The following is a 27,332-nucleotide window of genomic DNA, read 5'->3' as shown; positions in this document are numbered from 1 at the left end:
TGTTTTAGGACACTAATAACGCAGGAAATTGCTCACAGTATACTGTTAATTGGAAAATGCATGATTGTAGATCCTGATGTAGAATATGATTCCATTTTTATAAAAAAGAAAACCATCATGTTAACAGTGTGGTTCTCTTGACAGAGAATATTAAAGTATTACTGGTGGATTTGATTTTATTTTCTTCTTTGTGCTTTTTTGTGAATTTTGAATATTTACAGTAAACATGTATTTGTTTTGTAACAACATTAAACATAAAAATATTTGTTCTTCAATCTTCTTTGTATATAAAGCTTAAATAGCTAACCAATCTTACGAAGTACTCCTAGTTATATTCAACATCCTGACATTTATAGAGAGACATTTTAAGATGCATGTATCCTGTGGACCTTTTATTTATTTTTGGTTGGAGGAATTTGATCCTGCAGCATTTGTTTTTGCAATAACTGCCCATTTCTCCACTTTTTAAATGATCTGCACTGAAATTTCCTGCAAGAAAAAGATGTGTAGAAGTTACTGCAGTAAATATATCTGGATGTGAAACTTTAAATGTAACAAAACTGTTGATTTGCTTTTGCTTATAAAATCAACCACCAAATGGGATGCTAGCAAGTACTGTGAACAGCTCAACAACGGGATCTATGGATAGAATTAGAACAATGTGGGAGGAAAGTGAAAGGTGATTTCAAGAGGACTGGTTAATTAAAGGAGTAGCAGAATGGCGCCATGCAGGTGGGAAATCAGGAACATTTCTTATTTTCATGCAAACAGACTTGGGGAAAAGAGACAAAAACTAAACAGAAACAGAGCAAATCCACTGGATTACTCAGGAAAATGTTTTCCTAAATCTGTCTTCAGTGCACCAGAGTGATTCCACAGGTCAAAATGTTGTACAGTTTAATTCAACCCAGAAAAAAGGCTTAGTTTCGCTACTGATTCGTTTTTTATGTTTAGTCCTTAAAGATACCCCAACTTTTATTTTAATTAGTGTGTTTTATTGATGGTAATGGTTTCGTGTTTGTATAACAAAGCGTTGACAGAAAACAATATGTTGTTTACCTGGCAGAAGAATAAAGCAGGCAGAAAAAATTGTGGAGGACTAGTCATTCAAGAATGGATGTAGACTTAAATTAGTGAAAATTGCAGCAAAAATCTTCATTAAGATTTTAATCACCTTGGGCTTCCCTGGGGGCGCAGTGGTTGAGAGTCCGCCTGCCGATGCAGGACACACGGGTTCGTGCCCCGGTCTGGGAGGATCCCACATGCCGTGGAGCGGCTGGGCCCGTGAGCCGTGGTCGCTGAGCCTGCGCGTCTGGAGCCTGTGCTCCGCAACGGGAGAGGCCACAACAGTGAGAGGCCCGCGTACCGCAAAAAAAAAGATTTTAATCACCTTAATTTTGCAAGGACTTACCATAGTTTCAGCAAGAAAGCTTGAACTCAAAAGAAGATAGATTACTCAAAATAGGTTTCCAAAAAAGAAAAAAAAAGGTTTCTTGTAGGGAACTTAAGGAAACAACAATATGGGAGGACTATTTTGCTCAGAATAGTTGAAAAGTTGGAAATCTCTGTATGTTTAGTAATAGAGCAGTGGTTATATGGTACATTATGATACAGTCACTGTGATATAAGTATTAAAATGATGGTTAATAACACTCTGAGGGAGCATATAAATATTTACACCCTAATGTTAGTTAAAAATCAGAACATTAAATTATATATATAGATAGATATCCATGTATATTTATAAATAGCATATAAGGAAACATTCTAGTACATACTAGAAAAATCAATGGAAGGAAACATTCTAGTACGTACTCCATTTCATTATTTTTTTCTTATCCATGCTAATAATATCAATTAGGATAGTGGTGTCTTATTTTTCATTTTCCAAAGTTTCCATATTGTGATTATATGAAAAATAACTTAAAAAAATTTACTCATATTCATCTCTAAAATTAAAAAAAAATTGCTCTGAGTCAACTCCTCTAATTATCCTTCTAAGATTAAGCTGACCTTATGTTAATTTTCTTATTTTGTAAAACATAACAAAAAGTATCAAGTTTATTATATTTTTAACATTGGCGTGGAATATTATTGTTTCCCAAGGATTCTAAATTTATTTTAAGACACAGACATTTTTTTTCTACTTAGGATTAGATGAGGTAATACATTTGGAAATTATTTAAAAAATAAAAACACTATAAAAATGAAAGCTACTCTTACCATCATCTCTGTTATTCATGGTATAAGATTGTGAATACAGTAGACACATGCTCAATAAGTGCTTATTTGATGGATGAGTGAACTCATGAAGGCTAATGGCAACTGAGCCAAAAGACGGTTTTTCCTGGGTGCTTAAGAACTGGGTAACGTTAAGTGATAATTGCATTACAGAGTTGTCTGTAAGGGGGATACAAGGATCTTCCCAAATCCAAATTTATATCTGGTTTAACCTGAGTTGAAGGGAATGTCAAAGGAAGCTTGTATTGAACGAGTCCTTTAAAGGCTGTCTAAGGGCAGCGTGGAGGGTGGGAGGTTAGATAGATCTGTTCACCTACATAGAGGAGGGTAGGACGGAAAGAAGGATAGTGTGGGCTCATAGGAACTGCAATTCTTTAATTATTTTTATTTAGCAGTACTTGGAAGAGCCAAGTCTGTCTCCACAGGCAGTATCCATGAGAAGATGCCGGAGCTGTCCATCACGACAACTTCTCCCTGCTCACCAGCAAAGGCTGCAGCCAAGATTGATGTCCAAGCCCCCCGTCTGTTAAGAGTGGAGTTGAGGTAACCACCTGGATAAGATGGATTTTAAATTTTGGTTATCTATTTAGGATAAAGAATCTACCTACCTGGATAGGATTTACTGGACTATTTGAAAACTGAGTCTGTCAGGTGAGGCCTAGACAGAAACTGGCCTATTTGAAAAACTTAGTTTAATGAGGAAAAGGATACCTCACATTAAGGAACAAAACGTATTTACAAGAGGTTACACGTTTGTTACAGAAACGACCCTTCTTCAACAGGTGTGAGGTCACATTTCTCCTTAGTGACCAAATTTGACTGCCTGTAGAAATTCCACTGGTTTCCAGGTTTCCCTATGTTGGTATTTCTGGGGCTTCTGGGAAACGCTCACATTACAGACATCGGTTATGGTTCTTGTTGCCACCTCTGCCCTCTGTCAGTTCATTTCCTGCCAACTCGCCCCCAGCCTGCTGCTTCCCAGCCCTCTTCGTCCTGCAGCTGGATGGCCCTTGACTGTTTTCCCCAGGTGGGCACAGCCACTTCCCTTAACCCCCCATAACTGCCTGTTAGATGGTCTGAGGCTTTATGAAGACTTCGGGGTTTCAGAAGGGAATAACAGCAAAGAGAATGCAAAAAGGATTCCAGGTGTGGCAGGGTTCAAAGCCCCTCCATGAGGTCATCTACAAGGTGTACCTTTTTCCCCAACTCCCCTTTCAGTGGAGTCCCCAGCCTGCTGCCTAACCGTCCATAGTGCAGTGCCCTTGAGCGCGTTCTTACCTAGAGTCTAGCCCCCCTGCCATAAAGACCTCCAAACATTCATGTTCCCTACCTCTCCTTCCAAGATGACTAGAGATATTCATTCCCTGTAGAGAAAACTCCACAGGAAGAAGGTTTTCTCTGAAGGCTCTAGAATAAACCAGAAGTCTGAAGTTTGAGCATATTCGTGTTCCTAATTCAGTTTTTCATGACACCAACTGTGCAATGAAGAACCCAGGCCCAGCATGGACAGCACCAGTCCTGGCCTGTTCCTTTTTACCTTCTCTCTTGCACTGTAGGTGAAGAGAGCATCAGGACTCCACTCAGGCTCGTCTGTGATGCTGGCTCTTCCATCCCATCTTTGCAACTCCTGGACACAAATGCTAACAGAGACACACTTTACTCTGCCACATGCACTCGTGTATATGAATACAGCATTATAAATCACACTTAGGGAAGAAATGTTTCTCTACTGGCTATATAAACTATAGAAACATAGATCTGTTCAAAGATCTGCCCAATTTACATTTCTGGACAGACCCCAGATTGCTTCTGGGTTTACATTTAGGTCTTCCCCAGAGCCAATGGGTGGGCATTGCACAACCAAAGGACCCACTCAACTGGGTTTTCACAGAACTAAAGAACAGTCATCAAAAGCTCAAGCCACTACCCTTGAAGAGGGAGTCTGCCTGCAACTCTTCCAGCTTGAAAATAAAATATACTAAAGAAGAATTATGAGGAAAAACTAATCCTACCAAGTATTAAAATGCATAATAAAGTTAGAGTAATTAAGTCGGTTTATAATCAAGGTGTAAATAAAAAATCAGTGAAACAGACTACAGATTCTAGAAATAGACCTGCATATGTTTTCAGACTAGACATGCTGGGTAGTATTTGAAATCACTAAGGCAAAATTACATCATATAATAAATTATTTTTGGACAACTGGAAATTTGGAAACAATCCTTATGTCATGTCTTATACCAAAATAAATTCCAAATTATTAAAACATTTATACTTAAAGAATTAAGTAATGAAAGTGCTAGAAGAAAATACCAGTACTTAAAAAAATAATTTTGGAGTGGGGAAGCTCCTGGGGTGTGACATAAAACCCAGAAGTTATGAAGCACAAAGTTGACAAATTGGGTTACGTTTAAAAATGTGTAAAACTTTAGTATTTTAATAATACTTGTAAACAAAGTAAAAAAATTCAAAGATCAAAGTGGGAAAAAATGTGGATGCAAATGATAAAGATATTGTCATTTCCTATATATGTACATCATCTTACAAATCCAGAAGAGTAACTGAACAGTCCAAAAGAAAATGAGTCAAGGATATGAATAAGCAGTTCATGGAGGAAATGTGTTTCTGTAAAACTAAGGCATTATAAATGCACACTGAAGATTTATTGTGAGTAGGGATATTCCCAATTTTATTCATAATTAAAGAAATGGAGATTAAAACAATAAAATCCCATTTTCAGTTAGTGGTGAAAACTGGGCATGGGCCAAGCTGTGGAAAAGCAAACACTTTACCTGTAACTATTGTTGAGATCAATCTGACTTCATCTATCAGAATTTACAAGGTACATACTTTTTAAGCCTAGGATTCCACTTCGAAGATCCGCGTGCACAGCTACACAAATATATGTGTACAAACAATTTAACTGCAGCATGGCTGGTAACAACAAACAACAGAAAGTCACCTAACAGTCTCTTAGGAGAGGATTCATTAAATTACAGTCTGCCCAAGCAATGTTCAGTTCTTAAGAAGAACAAATTAGATCTGAGCATACCGATATGGAAAAATGTCCAAATACATTAAGTTTAAAAAGCAAGCAATGGAACAGTGTGCTCTGTGTGATCCCCATTTGAATATTTAAAAAATTATTATCTACAGAATCAGTTGCATATGTATAAATCATTTCTTAAAGGATATAAGGATATAAGGAGAGGAATTTTACCTTTCATCATATACCATTCTGCATTATTGAAGATTTTACTCTGAATATGTAATATTTTTACAATATGTAGCGAATCTAATCTTTGGGACCAGTCTTGGCCAGGGCAGCCCATTATGTAGAGGAGCTCTAGGTTGACAAAGCTGGATGGGGTACAAAGCACATGGGATCACTCCCGAAAGAATGACTTCTTACCGCCTGCCACTCTAAGGAATACAGTGTCACCAAGAACGTTTGGTTAGCACTGAGGTGAAATGGGACAGTCTCTAAGTCACACAATTCCCATCTTTCCTCTTCTCTCAGCTGTGGCGCGGTGCAGAGGGTGGTCCCTGGCACAGGTCTTCCTCTCTGGGTTCTCTGGGGAGCCAGCTCTGCCCTAGGTTTGTGCTACCTTGTCATCGTACCCCGGGTCTCCCCATCCTCTTGAAAAACAAAAACAAAAAGATGGTACAAGAGAGTAGCCGTTGTAATTGAGAAGACTCCTTAGCTTCCTCTGCTAGGCTACGGCATTAAGATTCTGGAAAGGTAAGACGCCTTCCATGTCTAATTACTATAAATGTTCTTATGGTTTAGAAAACATTAGCTTAATGACAACAGCTTGAGAATTGCTCAGGGAGTGTTAGGAAAAATGAGAAATTTTCGACACAGCCCGCATTTATTATCACTAGGGGAAGGAAGGACTTACAGAAGGAACTCTGGCATTTGACAGCTCTTGAATGTTTTTTGTCTTTCTTCTTTCTCCTTCTCTGGGAGGCCAGACATAACCCTTTCAGCTGAGTTTTCATAACTGCCTGAGGACGTGGCTGTTGAATATTTTTTTCAGCTTGCTTTCTTTTTCTTCTACACCCAAAGCAGCGTTTAGGCCCCAGTCAATGGTGTGCAAATGATAGGATTCCCATGACAGGATGAGAGGCTAAGGACCTGGAAAATGTCATTAATGATAAGTCACTGCCCTCAGGGACAAGCTGGAAGGGAGCCCAGTTCAACTTGGCAAGAGAGGAGGGTAGCCTGAGCCCCACTGGGCAGAGCGAGCAGCTGCCTCTGGCCAGCACATTTCCTCAGTCCAGAGGTATGTCCTCGAGAAGTCAGTCTTCATAGCTACGGTAACGATTCGAGGTGCACAGCTCCCACTGGGTGGGAAGATGCTAGGGTGTGCAAGCCAGATGCCGTGCGTGTGTTAGGGGGTGTATATGTGGGCTGCGGACGGGAAAAACTGGGACCAGTTGTATTATTTCTCCTCTGGACTTCCCAAGCAGGCTCCCTGTTCAGGTGGCTTGTCTGGGAAGGACTAAATCCTCAGTCCCGCTCAATGCGATGCAGTGATGTACCTACATGGTCACCTGCAGAGCGTGTGTGGTGTGTGTGTGTGTGTGTGTGTGTGAGAGAGAGAGAGAGGGAGAGGGAGAGACAGACACACGGTAAAAGAAAACGATAGAGCTAGAGATACTCTGAGAAAAAAAGGCTTGAGCTTCATGTGAACTAGTTCAGACAAAGGAATTTTTGCCATATGTTTGTCAGGTAAGAGCTTCCATTTTATGCAAACTCTCTGTTAATTAGGGTATAAGCTAACTTCTGATAAAACGGTTGTCTGTATTTGTTTCTGAACTCAAAGGGTATTCTCCTAACCATCTCATTGGTATGGCATGATTGGTGACAGTGGAGTGTCAGAGAGAAGGAATTGAGAGCTTCTGCTTCTCACTTCAGCCTGAGTCCTCTCCTCCCTAGAAGGTTCTCTGGGAAGGGGCAACCATATGGAACATGCAGAAAGTAAGCTGAGAAAAAAGCTACATGTTTGCAAGGGGGTTTGGGCTTGAGCTCTCAGTTCATAGAACCCTGGGAAAGCTAATGGGACTGTATCAGCCTAATTTTTAATTCCCCCCCAGCTGGTTATACCCAGTCTATCACATCCGCAGAAGCAGGGGTACGGAACTACAGAGCGAGGGAGGAGAGAGAGACTGTAAGGAAAAATGCAGTTGTTTCACAATCTGAGGCCTAAAATAGCGGAGGCTGCAGATGGGCTTGAGCTCTGCTGTGGACAGGGAACAAGGGAGGGCAGAGTGGTATGGAAAACAAGCCTTGGGCCAACTTTCCACTTCATCTGCATGGCTAAGAGCAGGAAAGGGAGCTACGGCCAAGTGCATCCCACTCCCAAGTGGGCATTTGACTGCACGGAGACCCCGCTCAGCAGTGAAAGTGCCGCTATCAGTATCTTGGAGTCTGATCATCAGACCAGTCTGAGATGTCACTCCTGTTTCCAGTGGTGTTTGCAATGGGAAGGGAAGAAGCCAGTGTGTGTATGGGATGGGGGGTGGGGAGGGTAGAAGAAGGAACCTTAGAGCTTGAGGTTTGTGGAGGACCTCAGAAATCATCTCGTCCAAACCACACGTGTTGGAGATGAGGAAATATATTGAAATGAAGTGAATTCTACCAGCAGATCCAGGATTAGAACCAACGTCTTTGGCCTGGAAACCCTTCTAGTTGCCCTAAACCACTTGCAGCTGTGAAAACCACTGAGGTGACTCTGCAAATCTCAGGAAGAAAGAGCCTTGTTGGGAAATCATGTGCTGCACGAGTCCACCTCACACTCTGGACCACTTTTTAGAGACCCATCATAAAAACGAATATCCCACTAATGGACAGGCTACCCCACAGTTTAAGAATCACGACATTGCTTTTATGATGTGAATTTATATGTTTATAAGGATATTTTTTCTGAGCATGTCACATAGTTCTGGATACTGTAGAGAAGAATTGTTATTAAAATAGAGCTAGTGATGGCTCTTTTTCTTTTAAGTTTGGGCTTTGAGACCAGGCCCACTGAAGTATATAAGAAATCAACTACTGTATGAAACGTGGTGGTTTTAAAAGCTCACAACTGCTTTTTCACAAACCACTGTCCTCATTTAGCAAACCCGTGGAGATGGATAAGGTAGACTCTTCCCAACTTAATGACTGTTCTTCAGAATAATTTCATAAAAATAGACCTAGTGCAGCCCAATTATTTCCACTCTTGTCTGAAAAGCAAGTGCAAGGTCTGAAGCATGCCTTCAGGAACTAGCCCTGGGGGGTGGAATTAGTGTTGCTATGATTCTCTTGTATTTTTGATTATGAAACCTATTTATGAAAATACAGGCAGACCTCAGAGATACTGCAGGTTTGGTTTCAGGCCATCACAATAAAGCAAATATTGCAAAAAAGCAAGTCACGTGAATTTTTTAGTTTCCCAGTGTATATAAAATTATGTTTACATTATACTGTAGTCTATTACCTGTGAAATAGCATTGTGTCTAAAAAAATGTATCTACCTTAATTAAAAAATCCTTTATTGCTAAAAAATTAGACTATTATCTAAGCCTTCAGCAAGTCAAAATCTTTTTTGCTGGTGGAGGGTTTGAAATATTGTGAGAATTAGCAAAACGTGATCAGATGCTGTTGGAACAATGGTGCTGATAGACTTGCTCAATGCAGGATTGCCACAGACCTTCAGTTTGTAAGAAACACAGTATCTGTGAAGTGAAATGAAGTGAAACGCCGTAAAGTGAGGTATGCCTGTAAACGGAAAAGGTGTTGGAGGAAAAGCCATGAGTTGGGAGAGGTTGATGAGTGAGGAAAACTTACTATATGTAAGCAGTTGATCTAAAACTGGACCATGATACAAACACAACAAAATCATTATAAGTAGAGACTCCAGGATTTTAGAGTTCTGTTGGAACCCGTCGATCTCTAGAGAGATCAAGATCTAGCTTATTCCTCATTTGACAGACTATTTGGGGTACACCTTCATTTTGTTGGTATACATAGAGAGGTCATGAAGTTGTCCTCCTATATGATAATATCTGTTACTGTATATTAGTCAGAAAATGAGATCCTACACCCCTACTTGCTCCAATTGTAAGGGTCAAGATTTTACCATCTGCTGAATTCAACAGTAGGAAACATGAAGGGGTAGCATGAGAAATCTTAGACTTCAAATCCAGATTTCAGGGTTTAAGTTCTGAACTTGCCACTTCTTAGATAAGGAACCTTGGGCAAGTTAACTTTTGCCTTGCGGTTTTCCCAGTTGGAAAATGGGGTCTGTTTTTACCAATGTCAGAGAATAGGCGTGATGATTAAATGAGAGAACGTGGGCATAAACGTGCTTAACAAAGAGCTTGGCACGTGGGAAACTCAGCGAGTGATGGTACTTAAATATATGAGCTTCTGGGACGTTATATGCATTTTAAAATAGTAGCTTCATTTCTCTCCCTTTCCTCCTTGAATCCAAGGGTCTGCTTCTCTTAGGATCGCATTGCTAGTGGTAGCAATCATCATTGTACGCTTGTTAAATGGTCTGATAGGCAAAACATGTTTTTCATATTTTATGGCCCTTATCACCATATAAGCACAAATATTTTCTGTGACTAAGATGCTCTCAGTACAGGAAACAAAATTCCTGACGGGGACCAAGATAATCTAAGAGGCTTCTCCATATGTTATCAGAATAACATGTTAGATTGAAATCTTCAGAATATGGAAAAGTCAAGAGTTCTTTTCTTTATTAAAGTTATTTGGGAAGGTGGTCTGAGAGTAACATCAATGAGGACCCCAGCCTAGCAGCAAGCTAATTATTTCTGGAAACTACATAAATCCTTTCATTTAGTGAAACGTATTCTCATTATGAGCGTAACACGACTGACTTGCCAGCGCCATGGTGATGAGCCCCACTCTTGCCAAAGCTCCCTTGGCACATTGCTAGAAGAGATCACAATTCTTCTGAGAGGTTCAGTATCACATGGAGGATACACATAGACTGTTTGAAAGACAAATTGGTGGGCTTCCCTGGTGGCGCAGTGGTTGAGAATCCGCCTGCCAATGCAGGGGAAACGGGTTCGAGCCCTGGTCTGGGAAGATCCCACATGCCGCGGAGCAACTGGGCCCGTGAGCCACAACGACTGAGCCTGCGCGTCTGGAGCCTGTGCTCCGCAACAAGAGAGCCCGCGATAGTGAGAAGCCCGCGCACTGCGATGAAGAGTGGCCCCCGCTTACCACAACTAGAGAAAGCCCTCGCACAGAAACGAAGACCCAACACAGCAAAAATAAAATAAATAAATAAATTTAAAAAGAATAACAACCCAAGCCAAGCTGTAGGATGTTATTTGAAATTCAAAATAGATTAAGTCTCAGGAAGATAAATAAACCAAGTGCCCACTGTTTTTTTTTTTTAAAAAAAAAGAAAGACAAATTGGTAATCATCTAATCCGTGTGCTGTGAGCCTTTTAAAAAATTACATGGAGGAGGCGCCTAGAATGAAAAAGTATTCAGTCTCTTCCCATTCTACTCTTCCTAGCCATTTATTAGGCATTTCCTGTATGCCAGGTACTCTGCTAGCCTTTAAAAAATATTATCTAATATAATTCTTACAACAACTCTGGTATGAATTATTCTCTTGATTTTAAAGATGAGGAAACAGGAGGTTAAGAGAGGTTCAAAATGCAGCTCATAAATGGTGGAGTTCAGATTTGAATTTAAGTCTGACCCCAAAGACCAGTTACACTAAATTACTTTGCAAGTGGGTTTGTGGTACATGGGTGGGCAGAGGCCTTTACCTTTAACCTGTGGTCAGATGCTGGTCTTATAGTCAACAAGTCCTGTGGCTACTGAAATTGTCTTAGAGGTATGCGTTTGGACAAAGATTTTCCTTGGCTGCTATGTTTCAGGTTGCATATCCTGCAGAAGTTCTAGAATAAATTGGAATAGGAGTCTTACCTGGTTGCCTCAAAGCAGGAATGGAACCAGACTCACAGGGAACTCTGTTGTCCCAACTCATTCATTTACCAACGTTTAGTCGGTGTATTCAGTGCCTACTTGCTGCTAGGCAACTGCAACACATTTGTGAGCAAGATACATAAGGCTCCAGCTCTCCTTACACTCTGGTTTATATTTTAGGCTCTGAAAATTCCAGAATCGTGCTGGATTTCCAAAGAGGAATGGAGTTTGCCAGTATGAAACTCTGTAGTGGAGATAGTCCAATGATTTGATTGCTTTTGTAGACTACAATATTTCTTCTCTATTCCTCGAGTCTAAGTAAATGTCAGGAATACTGAAAAAGTTGAAACTGACATGTTTCTATCAACAAATCCATATTGTTTGGATGCAGAGGGATAAAACAGGTTTAGAAATCACCCACCCTCCAGGTATGCTGCTCTGCTTGTATCATTTGTGACCTATGTTGGTGCTTTGGGTATTCATTGGATTCTTAATGTGTCAGAACTGTAAGTGCAAATGCAGATCTCGACTCTTGTTTATTTCTGCCCTGGAAGGTCAGATAAACATGTCCAAAGGTTCTCTGCTAGACAAACATTATACTTGTTATAAAGAGTCTTTTTTCAGTAACAGAAACAATGGCCCCCTCCAAAAACCAAACAAAAGCCCCCAGAACTGGGTTTTCTGAAATCTACCCCTCCCACGAACCCCCAGGCAAGTATGTAGCTGACCATTTCTTTCTTTATCTCCTGAGGCCTGGAAGAGGAGGGCAGTCAGCATAAAACTTCTACTCTGAGAGGAGGCTGGAACACAGTGGCTAAACTCAGGAATTCTGGAGCTGGAATGCCTGAGTCCAAACGTTCGGCTCTGCCTCTAACCAGCTGTGTGACCTTGGCAAGTTACTTAACCTCTCTGTGCTTCAATATTCTCCTCTATAAAATGTGGATGATAAGAAGAGTACCTACCTCATTGTTGCCCTGTGAAGACTAAAGGAGTTAAAACATGTAAGTCATTTAGAAAGGTGCCTGGCACACAGTGAGTGTTCAAAGGTAGCTATTATTGATTATGAGGTTCATTGTGTTGTGAATCTTCTTAATGTGTCCTCCCAGACAAATACCCGTGAGTCCCTACAACAAGCCACGTACTTAGGACTAGTCTGAGAATTCTCTGACCTGCTGTATTCAATAAACCACAGGACATGTCCGTGAGATGCTTCCATCTGGAGGGTCAAGGGGCAGATGGGGGTAGGAGAAGGGAGAGAAATAGTGTGTTGCTTTCTGTTGCCAGCACTAACTGGACCCTTGTTTAAAAGCTTGGGAGTCTAGAATCCTTCATTATAGTAGCCTCATCATTTGGGGAGGAAAGTAGGAAGTAAAACACAAGCTAAGGAGCTATACATTTTCCTTGTTGCATGTACTGGAACTTGAGGCCATTTGTTAGCTAGAATTTACCTAGGACTTAAAATGTGGCAAATTCTGTTTTGGAAACCGAGGTCTGTATAGTGGTTTAGGTAAAAGTCTCACTTAAAATTCATAAGACATTTGCACCTAGTGAGGGAAGCAGTATGTAACTGTATTTAAAAGCTACTGCTCTTTCTAAATTGTGCTTTTAAATGTTCCAGGAGCAAAGGCCCCAGTAAGGAATCATTTTTGCTAAGCACAGCTAAGCAGGCAACTCCTGGGCCCGGGGAGGAGGGCTATTTGAATGAATCAGCAACTTGGTTCCTTCATGAGTTTTTAGGTTGAGTCATGATTAATGGCTAGAATAGCCATTTTGGGGAAACTCTTGGGGATTTCAAAAGTCTCAATTTTCCTCTTTCTGATGCAGAAAAAGAAATAGAGTATGGAATCACCACAGGTAACACAACCCCCAGGAACAGATAGCAGTTTTCTTCACCCATAGTATGAATATTTAGTGAGAACTAGCCTCAATTTAACTCTGTCAGCAGGAGGACACACCCTGTGTTATATAACACGCAAACTACAAATAGTTAGGAGAGGAGCCCTGGCCTCAGGCATGGAATTATCTCTTTTTTCGAGAAAATAAAAATTTTCCTAAACCAAGGTTTAGTTAAGTGACGATGGAAACAAAATTTAGTGGCAAGAGGTACTGTTCTTCACCTATCTTTGTTTCAATATTATTTCAAAATACAGTCAGCCCTCCCTAACCGCAGGTTTCACGGATAAGGAGGGAGGAGGGACTGTACTCGGCCATTTTCTAATATATCAGGCACTTGAACATGCATGGATTTGGGTATCCATGAGGGGCCCTGGAACTAATCCCCTATGGATACCGAGGGACAACTGTACCTGCTCATCATGTGATCTTAGGTAAGTTACTTTCCTCTCAGTGCCTTAGTTCCTTAATATGTAAAATGAGATTAATAGTAGCATCTATGGCATGGGGGTCTTGTGAGGATTAAATGAACTGACACATGCAAAATGCTTAAAATAGTACCTGCTCGCTCACAGTATTTGCTTTTATTGCTATTACAATATACATTTATGTCTAATAAGCACTGTGTTTAGATGACCAAATACATTATGCTTCTAATAGTTCCTCTGAAGAGAAACATCATCAAGCAGTGTGGAAGTACACTTTATCTCATTTTCCTCTGTCAACCATGCCGAATGGGGACCTACTTGGTCTGGTCCACACACCCACAGCAGACTAGGCTTTGGAGAGGAAGGGAGTAGTCTGTGTAGGGCTGATCTTTTATTTTTCAACCTATTCAGCAGTGGCAAACATCTCTCACACACAAAGACAAACTCTAACTGAATGATTTGTTTTATTAATCAGCATCACTTATTCCCACAAGTATTTGGAATGGCATTAGAAAACCACTCTAGACTGTTACGTATGTATCCTGCTTGGGATGTTAGACGAGGATCTTAACTTTAGAAATTCAGTAGCACCATAAGGATAGATGCAAAACTCACCTCTCCTGTATCTATAATAATTCTCTACTTATTGTTCCTGGAGAGACACACAGGTTGCACTGTTCCTGTCACATCTGTCTTGAAAGAATGTTTGAAAGATGAAAATGGTAAAATAGCCGAGAAAATATCCAAGTGGTATCCTGATTAAGCAGACCACTGAGCCAGTTTTTGTTTAATGGAAGCGGAAGTAGGCTCTTTTCTGCTTATATCAAGGCTTCCTATAAAGTGATCAAACATCCTTGTTTTCACCTTCTTGTCCCAGCTTCTTTGAGGTTTGGGCTCCTACCGAGAGCAGCATAACATAGGGAGAGGGAGTCCTATTTTTCTCAGAATGATGAAAGGAAAATAAGATGGTGAGTCAGCCGGCCAGCAGGCGACTACTGTGTAGGGAACACTCGGTACTGCTCGCCCTCTCCTCCACCTGGTATCCTGGCTGTTCCTGAATTAGCTCCTGTTGCTGCGTACAATGCAACAGACTTGATAGAGGGGTTCTAGGCTCATCCCACCTCCCTCATCTCCTGAAATTCCTGCCATTGACTGTCCTCTATGGCTAACTCAGAAATATCAGAAACTGCATGAAGAGCATGGCTACTCTAAGAAGGGACTGGAAGCCTGGAACTCCCCCTGCCCAGGGCCCCATAATGATGCACTAGAAAAGTTGACAAAGAGGCCTTTGACTTAGGAGAGAAGAGATGTTACCTCACAGTGATGCATTAAAACGACAGAGCTGAGTGTTGCTGCCACCAGTGCAGAATTAAAATGGTCAGAGTTAAATGGGATAGAAGGACGTGTAGGGAGATAGCCAAGAGGAAAGAGTAATTATGCACAGTTGGTCAGTGTAATTGCATTTATACAGTCTGGAAGGTTTGCCACCGAGCCGTGCGGGGTGTACCTCCACTCAGCCTTTCTCAACTGAACACAGAAAAGGATTTGGGTGCCGATTTTCTCAGATTCCCTAAGGATAATATAGAACATTATAGATGAATAAGAGAGACATTAATTTATGACATACAGTGGATGCCTTAGGGCAATAAATCTTAATTCTCTCAGGTTAAGAAAGTGTCCCCACTGTTCTTGGCATAGCATGTTTCAAAGATGGGGCTAGTAATATAGACAGCCCATGGTTGGGGATGCCTCTTTGGTCAGGGGGTAGGATATGTTTTCTTCAACCCCTCGACTCAGTTCAGGTTTGGGCATATATATAATTGTGAAATGCCATTCATTCATTCACTCAACAAGTAACTGAATCTCTTGCCCTTTTCTAGGCGCTGTGCCAAGAGCGGGAGTTAGCATGGTAAACAAGAAACAGACAAACACAGGTAAATGATACGCTATGTTGGGGAAAAACTCCAAGGGACCAGGAGGGGGAAAAATAATGGGTTTGGGAGTGTGGATGGTGGGTGTGTCAGGAGGTAGGCATACTTTAAAGAGGGATGTTCCTAAACATACAAACATCGCCTCAGCTTGGTAGAGTCACCTATCTGGCAGGTGGTGGTAGCCATTTACGCAATGTTTATGCATTTATGCAGAGAAAAAAATGTTACCTCACTGCTTCACAGTTATTTCATAAACACAGACAGTTCCTTCTCAGGATCTCTGCCATGGTGCTGGGAATCTCTGCATTGCCAGCACATAAGAGAGGGCCTGGGACATAGCAGGCATGCAATAATGTTCAATAACATTAATGGATAAATGAAAGGGACTTTTAGAACCATAGGATGTTGAATCTGTGGTGTCATAGAATAAGTCAGTTCCACATTTTCTCTACTTATTGTTGATTTTTTGGCAATAATAAAGCATTTTCATTTTTTTCTTGATCTTATTTTCTGAAATCAAAAAAAATCACAGAAAATGTAAACTCCTGAAAAAAGTTGCATTTCTCTTCCATATAAAAGGGGAAAAAATCCTCAGGTTTCTGGTGTAGTGAGTATTATGTGTGTGTTGATTTTTGCCTGTGTTGCTTCAATTCCTGTCTTGTACTTCTGTGGCGATATGGCATTGGATATCTGACCTTAGAATGCTTTCCAAAACATTCTACCAATTTATTTCCATATTTATAAAGAAGAACCTTGCAATATTTTAGAGCTTTTTCTTTAAACAACTCTAAAGCTTACTTGTGACATAATTTTCTCCTTTACTACTAAAAGAGCTATGCCAAGTGTATGAAACAATCATATTGACATTTCTTGAATTTCTTTTACAACAAGAAAAGTTATATATTTATTACTCTGGTAGAATGACATGTAAATAATTAAATTCTAGAAGATCAATAGTTTGAGACATCAGTAGGACTGGGTGATGGTGAAATTTTATGTGTCAATTTGGCTAGACTATGGTGCCCAGTTGTTTGATCGAACACTGCTTTAGATACTGTTGTGAAGGTACTTTGTGGATGTGATTAACATGTACAGTTCCAGTTGACTTTAGGTAAAAGAGATTACCCTTTATAATGTGACTGGGACTCATCTAATCACTTAAGACCTTAAAAAACAGAAACTGAGGTTTCAAGAAAAGAAGGAATTCTGCCTTAAGACTGGAACATAGAAATCTTGCCAGAGTTTCCAGCCTGCTGCCCTGCTCTGTCGATTTTGGATTCAAGACTACAGCATCACCTCTTGCCTGAATTTCTAGGTTGCTGGTCTGCCCTAGGGACTTCTTTTTAATTGAAGTATACTTCACTAACAATATTATATTAGGGATTTTAGGCTTACCAACTTGCATAATTGAATAAGCCAATTCCTTAAAATAAATCTTTCCATATATATAAAATAGGATATACCATATATAGGTATATACCACACATAGGATATATATATGTGTGTGTGTATCTCCTATATCTATATCTGTCCATGTCTCTCCATGTATATGGATATACACATATACATATTTTTATGGATTCATATACATATATTTATGGATACATATATATATATGAATGATTCTGCTTCTCAGAAGAACTCTGACTGTTGCAGACTGTTAGGTTTGACTGTTTGATTCTTCTCTCCTGCAATCCAGTTGGACCAGGGAAAAATTGGTAACAGTTTCTAGATTTCTACTGCTCTGATGTGAGAGCAGAGAGATTAAAAAGGAAACCAAGGCAGTGTCCCACTCTTAAAGCTGCCCCCTCCCGAAAGGAAAAAAGCTTGGTGCTGGGGAGAGGAACACTGAGTACACCCATTCATTTGATTCATTTTGTTGTATATTTGGCAAAACAGAAAAATATGGGTAAGATTTTGAATCTTCCTAAACCATCATACGGGTCTGGCAGGTATTCTGTGAGTCATGGGCCTGTCCTGGAGGGAGTGGCGGTGCTTCAGTACTTCTCTATATGATGGGGCTCAAGGGGCACTGTCACTCGCAGCATGCATCTCATGACAGCATTTTTGTCATCTCTAGTACATGATGTGAAATGATGTGAAGAGGAAAACTAGAAAAGGTATAGTGGATATAGTTCTAGAGTCACAGATTCAAATATTTTGTAGCTAAGATTGATTTTGAGATATTTCTTGGTATTGGGGTATTGGTACTTGAGGTAACTCACTTTGTTCTATTGCCCTAGCTTGTATCTGTAATAGAACGAGCCAAACATCTGGAGATTCCAAAGGTTGATATCCAGCTGGTTGCATATATCATTGGTTGTATATCTCATTGTAGTATATACCATTTTTCACCACTACCCATCACTTCACTCACTGATGGTAACAAAATGTCTCCTAAATAGCTAGAACCAAGATTCAGAAGCAGAGTTTCTGTTTCTCCCCCATCCTCTCATCAATTTCACGTCATCCTACCCTGGACCTTCCATCCTGCAGCAGCATTTTTTCCTTTCTTGTCCCATGTTCTGTCAACCTGGGTGGCAGGGTTAGCTCCATACTCTGTCCCTTTGTTCTTAGGATTTATTTCCATTCCCTTTTCCCCAAGACCAACTTTACTCCACATTTCTAGTAGCATACATTTTACCTACCTCTCGTGTAATTCATTTTTCTTGTATTTATACAAGATCTAAATAGACCCTGAAATCTTGATCACTGAAAGGCTGGGTTGGGGAAGGATAGTGTAATTCAGGTCGTGGAGTTTCATTCCAATTTTACAGAAGATAAATGGGGTTACATGCCTTTCCCAGGACACACAACTCCTACTACTTAAACTTATACCTGGTCACTACTCTCTAACTTGATTGCTGACATCAGCACAAAGAATGTTGATGATTTATTAGTCTAGGGTATGGAAAATTGCTTGAATTGTCTCTCCTAGATCCTTGGGCTGTGACAAAGTGAGAGAGTGGCATGGACATATATACACTATCAGATGTAAAATAGATAGCTAGTGGGAAGCAGCCGCATAGCACAGGGAGATCAGCTCGGTGCTTTGTGACCACCTAGAGGGGTGGGATAGGGAGGGTGGGAGGGAGGGAGATGCAAGAGGGAAGAGATATGGGAACATATGTATATGTATAACTGATTCACTTTGTTATAAAGCAGAAACTAACACACCACTGTAAAGCAATTATACCCCAATAAAGATGTTAAAAAAAAAAAGAATGAATAATAGAACTAAAATGAATCTTAAGATATCTAATAGACCTCACTGCTTTCAGGTAGTTTCTAGACCAGAAATGGCAAAACAAGTTTAGACTCATATAAATAGTCTAATTAATTGCAGGTGACTGCCTGAAAGCCTATGTTGATATGAATTCTGGGATCAAATCCAGGCTCTGGATTTGCCATGATTGATTAGTGATGTCTGACACGGGCAAGGGATAGGAAAGTGCTGATACTCCTGATACATAACTTCCATTCCTGGTTAAAATCAGCAGAGATGGAGAATTACTTCTTCAGTTTAAAATGACTTCACACAATGAGAAAGGGTTCCTGGTGAGCAAAGGCAGGGGAAAATCCGTCTTGCTACAGAGGAAAGAGGATGTTGACAAATAGCCATATTTTTTGAGTATGATAACTTTTCCAAAAATGTGCTAAAATAGAACAGTACTCTTGAGATGATTATATGGACTGTGAGAGAAACTTTGAAGCCTAGTAGAATGCCTTTGCTTGTTTTCCTAGCTCAGAAGGACACAATACTTAGAGTGAAAATATGAAGTCAATGAAAATTGGCATTCTTCACAATTGAGGGAAGTTGATCTTTCCATGGTCAGAAAACATTCTTAAATTGGACTTTCAGTACTCTAAATTTAAACATAAATTTAAAAAAATACTGTTTTCCATTTAATGGAAAATCCATTTCCTCATAAAAACAGAACTTGCTGTTCTTGGTTCAGATAGCTTCAGAGACAGTTTTTTTTTTTGTTGTTTTAAAGTATGGTTACCCTATACTTAGCTTAGAAATAAACAGAAGCCAAAATAAATTTCTTTCAGAGACGTTAGCCTGGAAATATGATTCTGTTGTGGCTAAGGTCCAACAAAACATCTGAAGGACTAATGATGTCTTTGTAAATGCAGGCAAATGGATTTACAACCCCCTTCATAAAACGTGCATAGTGACAGCAATAATAATCACACCTACTTTTTGAATAATAAGCCACCATTTATTATCACTTATTATTATATGCCTGCTTGCTTCCTGACTTCCTTCTTTCCTTTCTTCCTCTCCCCTCCCCTCCCAGCTCTTCCTCTTCTTGTTTCCACAAATACTGAGTTCCTATTATGTTTCAGGAACTATATAATACTCAGGATATGATGACATTGGGTTTCCAGATAGACAAGGATTCTGACTTCACAGAATTTACACTCTTGTGGGGAAAGCAGGGTATTCATTAAGTATTAAGAATGATGTGTTGTGTCAGGATGGGCTGAAATGTCTATCTGTATCCTTTTTGGTGGACAAAGGGGAAATTTGGGGACTAGAAAAGAGTGATTTCAGTGTGCAGCTATTTATTGCTTACTATTATGAGGAAGGGAGAGGACAAATGGATACTGTTTTGCAAGGAATTGGGTTAAATTCATATTAATAAGAGAAATCAAACTTTAAAAAAGTATATAGACCAGACATAGAGAACAGACTCGTGGTTGCCAAGTGTCGGGGAGGAGGAGGGAGAGGGGTGGACTGGGAGTTTGGGGTTGGTAGATACAAACTATTACATTTGGAATGGATAAACAACAACTGTATAGCACAGGGAACTATATTCAGTATCCTGTGATAAACCATATGGAGAAGAATATGAATAAAAGAATGTCTCTATGTGTTTAACTGAGTCACGGCTGTACAGCAGAGATTGCCACAACTTGTAAATCAACTCTACTTCAATTAAAAAAAAAGAAAAAAATGTATATAGACCAGATATCTTGATCTTTAGAAAGAAATTTACCTTTATCGTGGTAAGTTCTGTGCTGTCAGCTGGGTTTGATTCTGCTGTAATGTGGGGACTGCCAGGAAGTGACTCCAGACTTCCTCACTTTCTCTCTAATCCCTACGTATAGGTCTCCCTTGACTTCAGGAGGGTGGTTGAGGGTGATGAACGTTATTGTGCTATTGGATGTTAATTGTTATCAATATTTTTACTAAACAAATTAGTCTGTCATGAATCTAGCTATAGCTTAAAGAGTTTTAATCAAAACAGCATACATTTGTGGTTTTTCAAAGCTGTATCTTAGTTTAAAAAACACAATGGAGGACTATTACAACATTGAAGATGAACAATCAAAGCCCTTAGTTTCTTTAAAAAGGAAGAGGTGGTTGTCAATGATGAAACAATGAATACTTCTTGGGTTGGTGCAATTTAAAAATATCCAAATATCTCAAGACATAAAACCTGTGTGCTTCTATCTTTTACTCCATGGACTTGTGTGAACTGGGATTTCTACATAATGCCATAGTGAAAATAAATATAAGAATAATCTTGGTACTGTACCAGAATCAGAAATATTCCTAACAGTTAGAGGCTTTGTAATAAAAGAAAAAGCCACTTCTTTTAGTAAAATATTTTATATCCAAAATTTATAACAAAAATGTAAGATTAAATATATAATTTTGATCTTAATAAATTAAGATGATTTAAGTCTCTAATATTTTTGTTACTTCATAAAGTAAAATATGCTGAACATTTCTAGCATCAATTTAACACATCTGAATGACTTTTCTTCTTTTTTTAAAATTATGTTCATTCAATCATGGATTATGTCATATAAGCGCCTATCTCAATGTGTTCAATGAACTACCTGTTTTTTTTGTTTGTTTGTTTGTTTTTTTGTGGTACGCGGGCCTCTCACTGCTGTGGCCTCTCCCGTCGCGGAGCACAGGCTCCGGACGCGCAGGCTCAGCGGCCATGGCTCACGGGCCCTCGCCGCTCCGCGGCACGTGGGATCTTCCCGGACCAGGGCACGAAGCCGTGTCCCCTGCATCGGCAGGCGGACTCTCAACCACTGCGCCACCAGGGAAGCCCAATAAACTACCTTTTAATCAAATACCATGGTCAGATGAGTGGTGGTGGCTAGTGGTGGGGAGGATGCCGCTTTAGAATGAAGGCTCTTCAGTAGGAGAGTAAGACTACTAGTTTCATAAGTGTGATGCAGTGGGATTAGAAGAAGCTTAGAGAGAGTAAACAGTTAAACATTTTAATCATGCAGTTATTGGAGTAGCAACATAGAGGAATGAAACCAGTCCTTGATGGGGCCCATTGGTGGAGAAATCTAATCAAGCAGCACACACCTGAGGTTGGCCGGTTCCTTCCCTCTTACGGCTAATGTATCACAGGTGGAAAGTTGCAACCCTATAGAAAGTTACAGAGAAAGACTATGCAGCAAAGTAGGCCAGGGCCCTGGAAGGAGAGACGTTGGAGTTCAAATTTATGCTTCTTATGCTCTCGACCTGTGTCTCACCACCTCAAGTTGGAGTTGGGAAGGATGCCCTCTTAATTCTTTCATTTTATACCTTCCTTTGGAACAATGCAATCCATTGAAAATAAACAAATGCATCTTTTAAGAACCATTTTACTAATAAAATTAAAATCTGAACTTGTTACATAGTTTTTGCATTTGAACTTCACCTGGCATTTCCTTCCTGTTCTTCTTCCTTGATTCCGTTCCCTGCCACATGGTAATGCAAAATGCTAACCATGTATATATCTTTCCATGCTTAAGTAGCTCTCTTGCATGTTTCTTTTTGTCATTGTTTTAGAAAATGAGATATTATTCCCATTTCAGTGCATTTGGATTTTATCAATTAATAATTCCTATGGAAATTTCTCTAGGATAATTGGGTTTTCTAGGTATAGAGACATATATCAGGAATAACATTTTTTTTTTATTTTTTTTTTTATTTTTGGTATGCGGGCCTCTCACTGTTGTGGCCTCTCCCGTTGCGGAGCACAGGCTCTGGACGCGCAGGCTCAGCGGCCATGGCTCACGGGCCCAGCCGCTCCGCGGCATGTGGGATGTTCCCGGACCGGGGCACGAACCCGTGTCCCCTGGATCGGCAGGCGAACTCTCAACCACTGCGCCACCAGGGAAGCCCTTTTTTTCTTTTTTAATGCTCACATTCATTGTTTTACTTTTTTTTACTTACTGGATTTTCTAGATGCTTCATGGAAATAATAAAGAATGTTGGTATTATATATCATTTCCTCTGTAATACTGGTTAATTTAAACTACTATATGACATTAGGATATCATATCAGCATCTGTTGATATGATATAAATATTTTGACGTGTCATCAAATTCTGTTTGCAAAAATTTATTTTTAGTTTTAGCATCTATGTTCACGAGGAGAATTGGTTCATTATTCACTCAAATGTTGTTTATTGAGCACCTGCTTTATGTCATGTATCAGTCTGGGTACTAAGGTTGTAGTATTTAAGCATAAACATCCCTGTCCTTATTGAGTTTATATCTAAGGGAAAGGGCTCTTTCTCGTTCTCCTCCCCCTCCTCCTCCATCCCTTCTTCCTCCTTCTTCTCTTCCTCTTTTTCTTCTTCTTTTTTGTTTAATACCTTTATCAGTTTTGATGTTAGAATAATTTTATCTTCCAAAATTTAACTGAAGAAATTTTCATCTTCTTCCTAGGAATGGAATAGATTAAATAAATATTTGTCTGTTCTTTAAAAGATAGCAATACATGGCTATGACCCCATCTGGTGTTGATGCATTTTTGAATGGTGGATTTTTAATCTCCTTTCCAGTTTTATGATGATTGGAATATTTGAGTTTTCCATTTTTTCTTAGGTCAGTTTAAGGAATTTGTGTTTTCAGGAAAAGCGTTTTCAAATGTGTTTTGAATGCATCGTAAACAGTTTCGTGATATATTCTCTTACAATTCTTTTAATTGCTCCTACATCTGTGGTTATATTTCCTTTCTCAACTTTAATATTGCTTTACTTTTGCTCTTGTTTTTTCTTATTCAAGGGCCTGATGGAAAAAATTATCTATTTTTTTCCTCCAAAGAACCAGTTTGTGGATTTCTTTATCTTTTTTCAATCCTTTCTTTTTCTGTTTTCTATTTTATTAGTTTCAGTTTTTATCTTTATTCTCTCATCATTGCTTCTTGGTTCATTTTATGGTTCTTTTTTTCCAATTTCTTAAGATTAGTACTTAGCCCCTTTGCATTATTCTTTCTTACTCATTCTTCTTTAATAATAAAGGCATTTAAGGCTATAACATTTCTATGAAGTAGAGCTTTCCCTTTATCCCATAGATTCTGAATAAATGGTTCTCTCGTTGCTTTCTAGATGATACTGATTTCTCTTTTATTGTACTTTTTTGATCTAAGACTTACTAGAAATATGTTTCTAAATTTTTCAGTGGTAATTCTTGTCACTTATTTCAAGTTTCATTGGTGTATGATCAAAAAGACATAGTTTGTAAAAATCTCCATTTTTGGAATCCATTAAGTTTTTGAATCGAGTACATGATTAACTTTTCAATGTGTTCCATTGATATACAAGAAAAATTGTATTCTCTATTTGATTGTAAATGTTCATGCAGAGACTCAGTTGTGTGCTGATAAATGTTTAACAACCAAATCTCTAGATACGATTTGTAGCACTTGCAGCATTTGTTTTCCATGGTGTATATACTCCCACCATGACCTATTTCTAGTTACTAATGTGACATCACTGAATATGAAGATGGGAAGAGATACTCACAATTGGCTTCCAAAAGCTGGTACAAAGTAGTTCCTCTACCCTACCACATAATTTATTAAATCAACCTTATTGACCGTATTATTAAATTTTTCTGTAATCTTAACTAACTTTTGACCACTAGGTTCTGAAAGAATTGTATTGAAGTCTCCTATTTCAATTGTGTTTTTCATTGTATATCTAATAGTTTTTGATTCACATATTTAGCTGCCATTTTTTTAGTATGTATAGTTTGTAGTGATTTAGCTAAATTCCTCAATTATACTTTTTATCACAACATAGTGATTCTTTCAATCGTATATAATGTTTTAGCCTTAAATCCCACCTTATATGTTATTAATGTTGCCATTTCTGTTTTCTTGTCTGGTATCTCCTTGCTGATCCTTTTATTTTCCATCTTCTTTACCACTTCAACTTAAATGCAAGTTTGCAAATAACAAAATGTATACAACGTAATCCAACAGTCTTTATATTTTAATAGGACACTTCAGTCTGTTCACATTCAATGTAATGACTTTATTTCTTCAATCTTTGCATTTCATTAGTCATTTTCTTATTTCTTCTGTTTCCTTTTTCTTAACCTAGCTGGTTTAAGTTTATATTCATTCTATTTCTTTCCCCTTGTTAAATTGGAATTTCTTGTGTATTTTTCTCTTTTGGTAATGGTTGTCTTCCACCAGATGAATAAACGCTGACTTGGTGTGCACTCATTGTTTGATGCTGTTTCTCCAGTTCTCCCTGCCCTACAGGATGAGACAATTAAAATACTTTCACTTCTCTCACCTTTCTTTCCCCCCTTGCTACCATTAATCTTTTGGGATGCTTTTCGTTTTTCCAAATGCCTAGATTTTGTTATCACAATTTAGTACCTATTAGAGTTTTCCTTAGAGTATGTCCCTGCTATTTCAAAAGCCTTCTTTACCCCTTAGGTAAGCAATATCATGTAGTTTATCCTCATCTTTTTATGTCTGTATCTTCAGCTGTCGATCTCTATCCATCTTTATGTACAAATACATCATGTTTATTTTGTTCACTGCTCTTTTATCTTTCTCTTTTTCCATCTTTCGGTCAGTTTTTGGTTTCACTTATTATTCGGTTAATGTTCCTGAGTATTTTCCTTAGATGGAATATGTAGGTGAGTCACTCTCTGGGGTCTTGCACATCCTGAAAGGGCAATCATAGCTTGATAGGGCATAGAATTAAGTTGCAGTCTTTGCTCTTAGCTGTAGATTTGATTCTACTGTTTAACTTCCAATGTTATAAATGCTAGCCTGATTTTTTTCTTCCTGTGTAGGTAGTAGTTGTTATTGTTGTTTTGCTTGGGAGCTTGTAAGATCTCTCTCTTTAACCTTAAGAGATCAAAAACTTTATTACAGCATGCCTCAGCGTCTCTTTTTCTTATTCCTGTCCTTGAAATCAGAGAGCCCTTTCAATCTGCAGACCAAAGTCTTCCATTATCTCAGAAACATTTTTCCTTTTATTTGTCTAAATACTACCTCCTCTCATCTATCTCCCTTTATCCTTCTAAAATATCTGTTATTCATATATTAGGTCTCCTGGATATAGACTCTAAGTCTCTAAAATTTTTCTTCATGATTTCCATTTCTATAGTTTTTTCCTCAAGTGTTTGGGATATTTCTTGCAGGCCATTTTCTAGGCTACTAATTCTGGTTTCAATATGGATCCTCCACAAAAAAGTGAAATGCTACTTTTGTTTGATAAAATTTCTCCTTTAAATTTATCCAGAGTTCCAGAGCATGGATGGATTTTGAAGTCACAGAACAGGTGTTGGAACCCTAGTTCATCCCTTATTAGCTTGTGACCTTGGGAAACGTACTTGCTCTCTTAAAGCTCAGTTTCCTCATCTATGAGGAAGGGACTGATTTCACCCACTTAACTATAATAATGATTAAAAAATAGGAAATAAAGAGATTTTTTTCAAGGTATTGGAACCTAAGGAATGTTCCATAAATATTTCAGTGTATCATTTGATTAAGCATCAATATCAACTAATATAAAATTGAAGCATGTGGGAGGAAATCATAAGGCTTTTCTCAACATTAAGTTTGTGTTTTTATGTATTTTTTGGTGGCCTTTGCATAAAAAGCTTTTAAACTTTGCTAATAAATCATAATGTCTTACAGTTGTATAGCACTTGACAGTTTATCTATAGCCCTGTGCTTGAAAACTGGTATTATTATTATAATGCAACTGCTGTGGTAAACGATTTTCCAAAGATTACCTGGCGAACAGGTGGTATAGACTGCACTCATTCTCCGGTCTGAAAACTTTTCTCCTGTTGAGAGTCAACGCCACAAACATCAATAACTGAGTTTTTAAAAATATAATCATCAGTTTCTGGTGGGATTTTATTCATTCAGTTATGTATACAATGAATAGAAATGAAAATATATGCGGAAGCATCTGACTATGTACCATACATTGTTTTGAGTGCTAAGGAGAAAATTGTGAACCAAAACAGATGTTTTTTCTGCTCTCGTGAAGTTTACAGTCTAGTGAGAGAGAGATACATTAATCAAAAAATCATATACATACATGTAAACTTACCACTGAGAAGAAGTACATATGACAAGATGATTTTACATTTTTAGGAAGGTTAGAAAAGGCTCCCTGAGGAAATGATGATCAGGTGAGATCAGAAGGAAGAGTTCTGTTAGCCAGGCAAAGGAGGGTTAAGTGGGGAGAGGAGCCTTCAAGACAGAGGGAATAGTATACACAAAGGCCCTGTGTCAGGAGGAAGCCTTTCAGATTAAGAGACTGAAATCACACCAGTGTCACCAGAATGAGAGTAAAGGGGAGTGTGTGAAGGGAGGCTGCAGGGGACCAGAAGACGCAGGATTCTGAGAGGCATGTTAAATACTTTGGTCTTTACCTTAGAGTAATAGGACACCAGCTAGAGTTTTAAGAGGAGTATGTACGTGTGGTGTGTGTGTGTGTGTGTGTGTGTGTGTGTGTGTATGTGTGAGCTGATTGGCACACATCTCTCTGGCTGAGGTGGGAAGAAGGGATTAGAAGAAGGCCAGAGTGGACACAGGTAAACCAGCCACCTGACTGGTTTGAAGAAATCCAAATGAGGGACAA

At 39.0% G+C, this 27,332-nt stretch overlaps 2 long non-coding RNA genes across 5 annotated transcripts in view; one reads left to right on the top strand and one right to left on the bottom strand.

Moving 5' to 3' along the window:
* The first annotated feature begins 2,232 nt into the window (after positions 1 to 2,232).
* Positions 2,233 to 27,332, top strand: part of LOC113623187 (uncharacterized) — a 49,823-nt gene continuing 24,723 nt past the window's right edge. Inside the window, exons 1-3 of one of the 4 annotated variants that reach the window (XR_003433818.1) lie at positions 2,233 to 2,784; positions 11,955 to 12,204; positions 15,405 to 15,458. This is a non-coding gene — a long non-coding RNA (uncharacterized LOC113623187). The other 3 variants (XR_003433819.1, XR_003433820.1, XR_003433817.1) reach the window with 3 other exon arrangements.
* On the bottom strand, positions 10,770 to 25,915 carry LOC113623188 (uncharacterized). The gene is made up of 3 exons (XR_003433821.1): positions 25,698 to 25,915; positions 21,229 to 21,235; positions 10,770 to 10,780 (listed from the first exon to the last, which is right to left on the bottom strand). It is a non-coding gene; the product is annotated as an uncharacterized LOC113623188 (long non-coding RNA).

This window comes from Aethalodelphis obliquidens, unplaced genomic scaffold (assembly GCF_003676395.1).
Source record: "Aethalodelphis obliquidens isolate GAN/ISIS:26980383/991018 unplaced genomic scaffold, ASM367639v1 scaffold11, whole genome shotgun sequence".
NCBI classification, from domain to species: domain Eukaryota; kingdom Metazoa; phylum Chordata; class Mammalia; order Artiodactyla; family Delphinidae; genus Aethalodelphis; species Aethalodelphis obliquidens.
The sequence above is the reverse complement of the archived record's forward strand: the minus strand, read 5'-3'. Positions and strand labels throughout refer to the sequence as shown.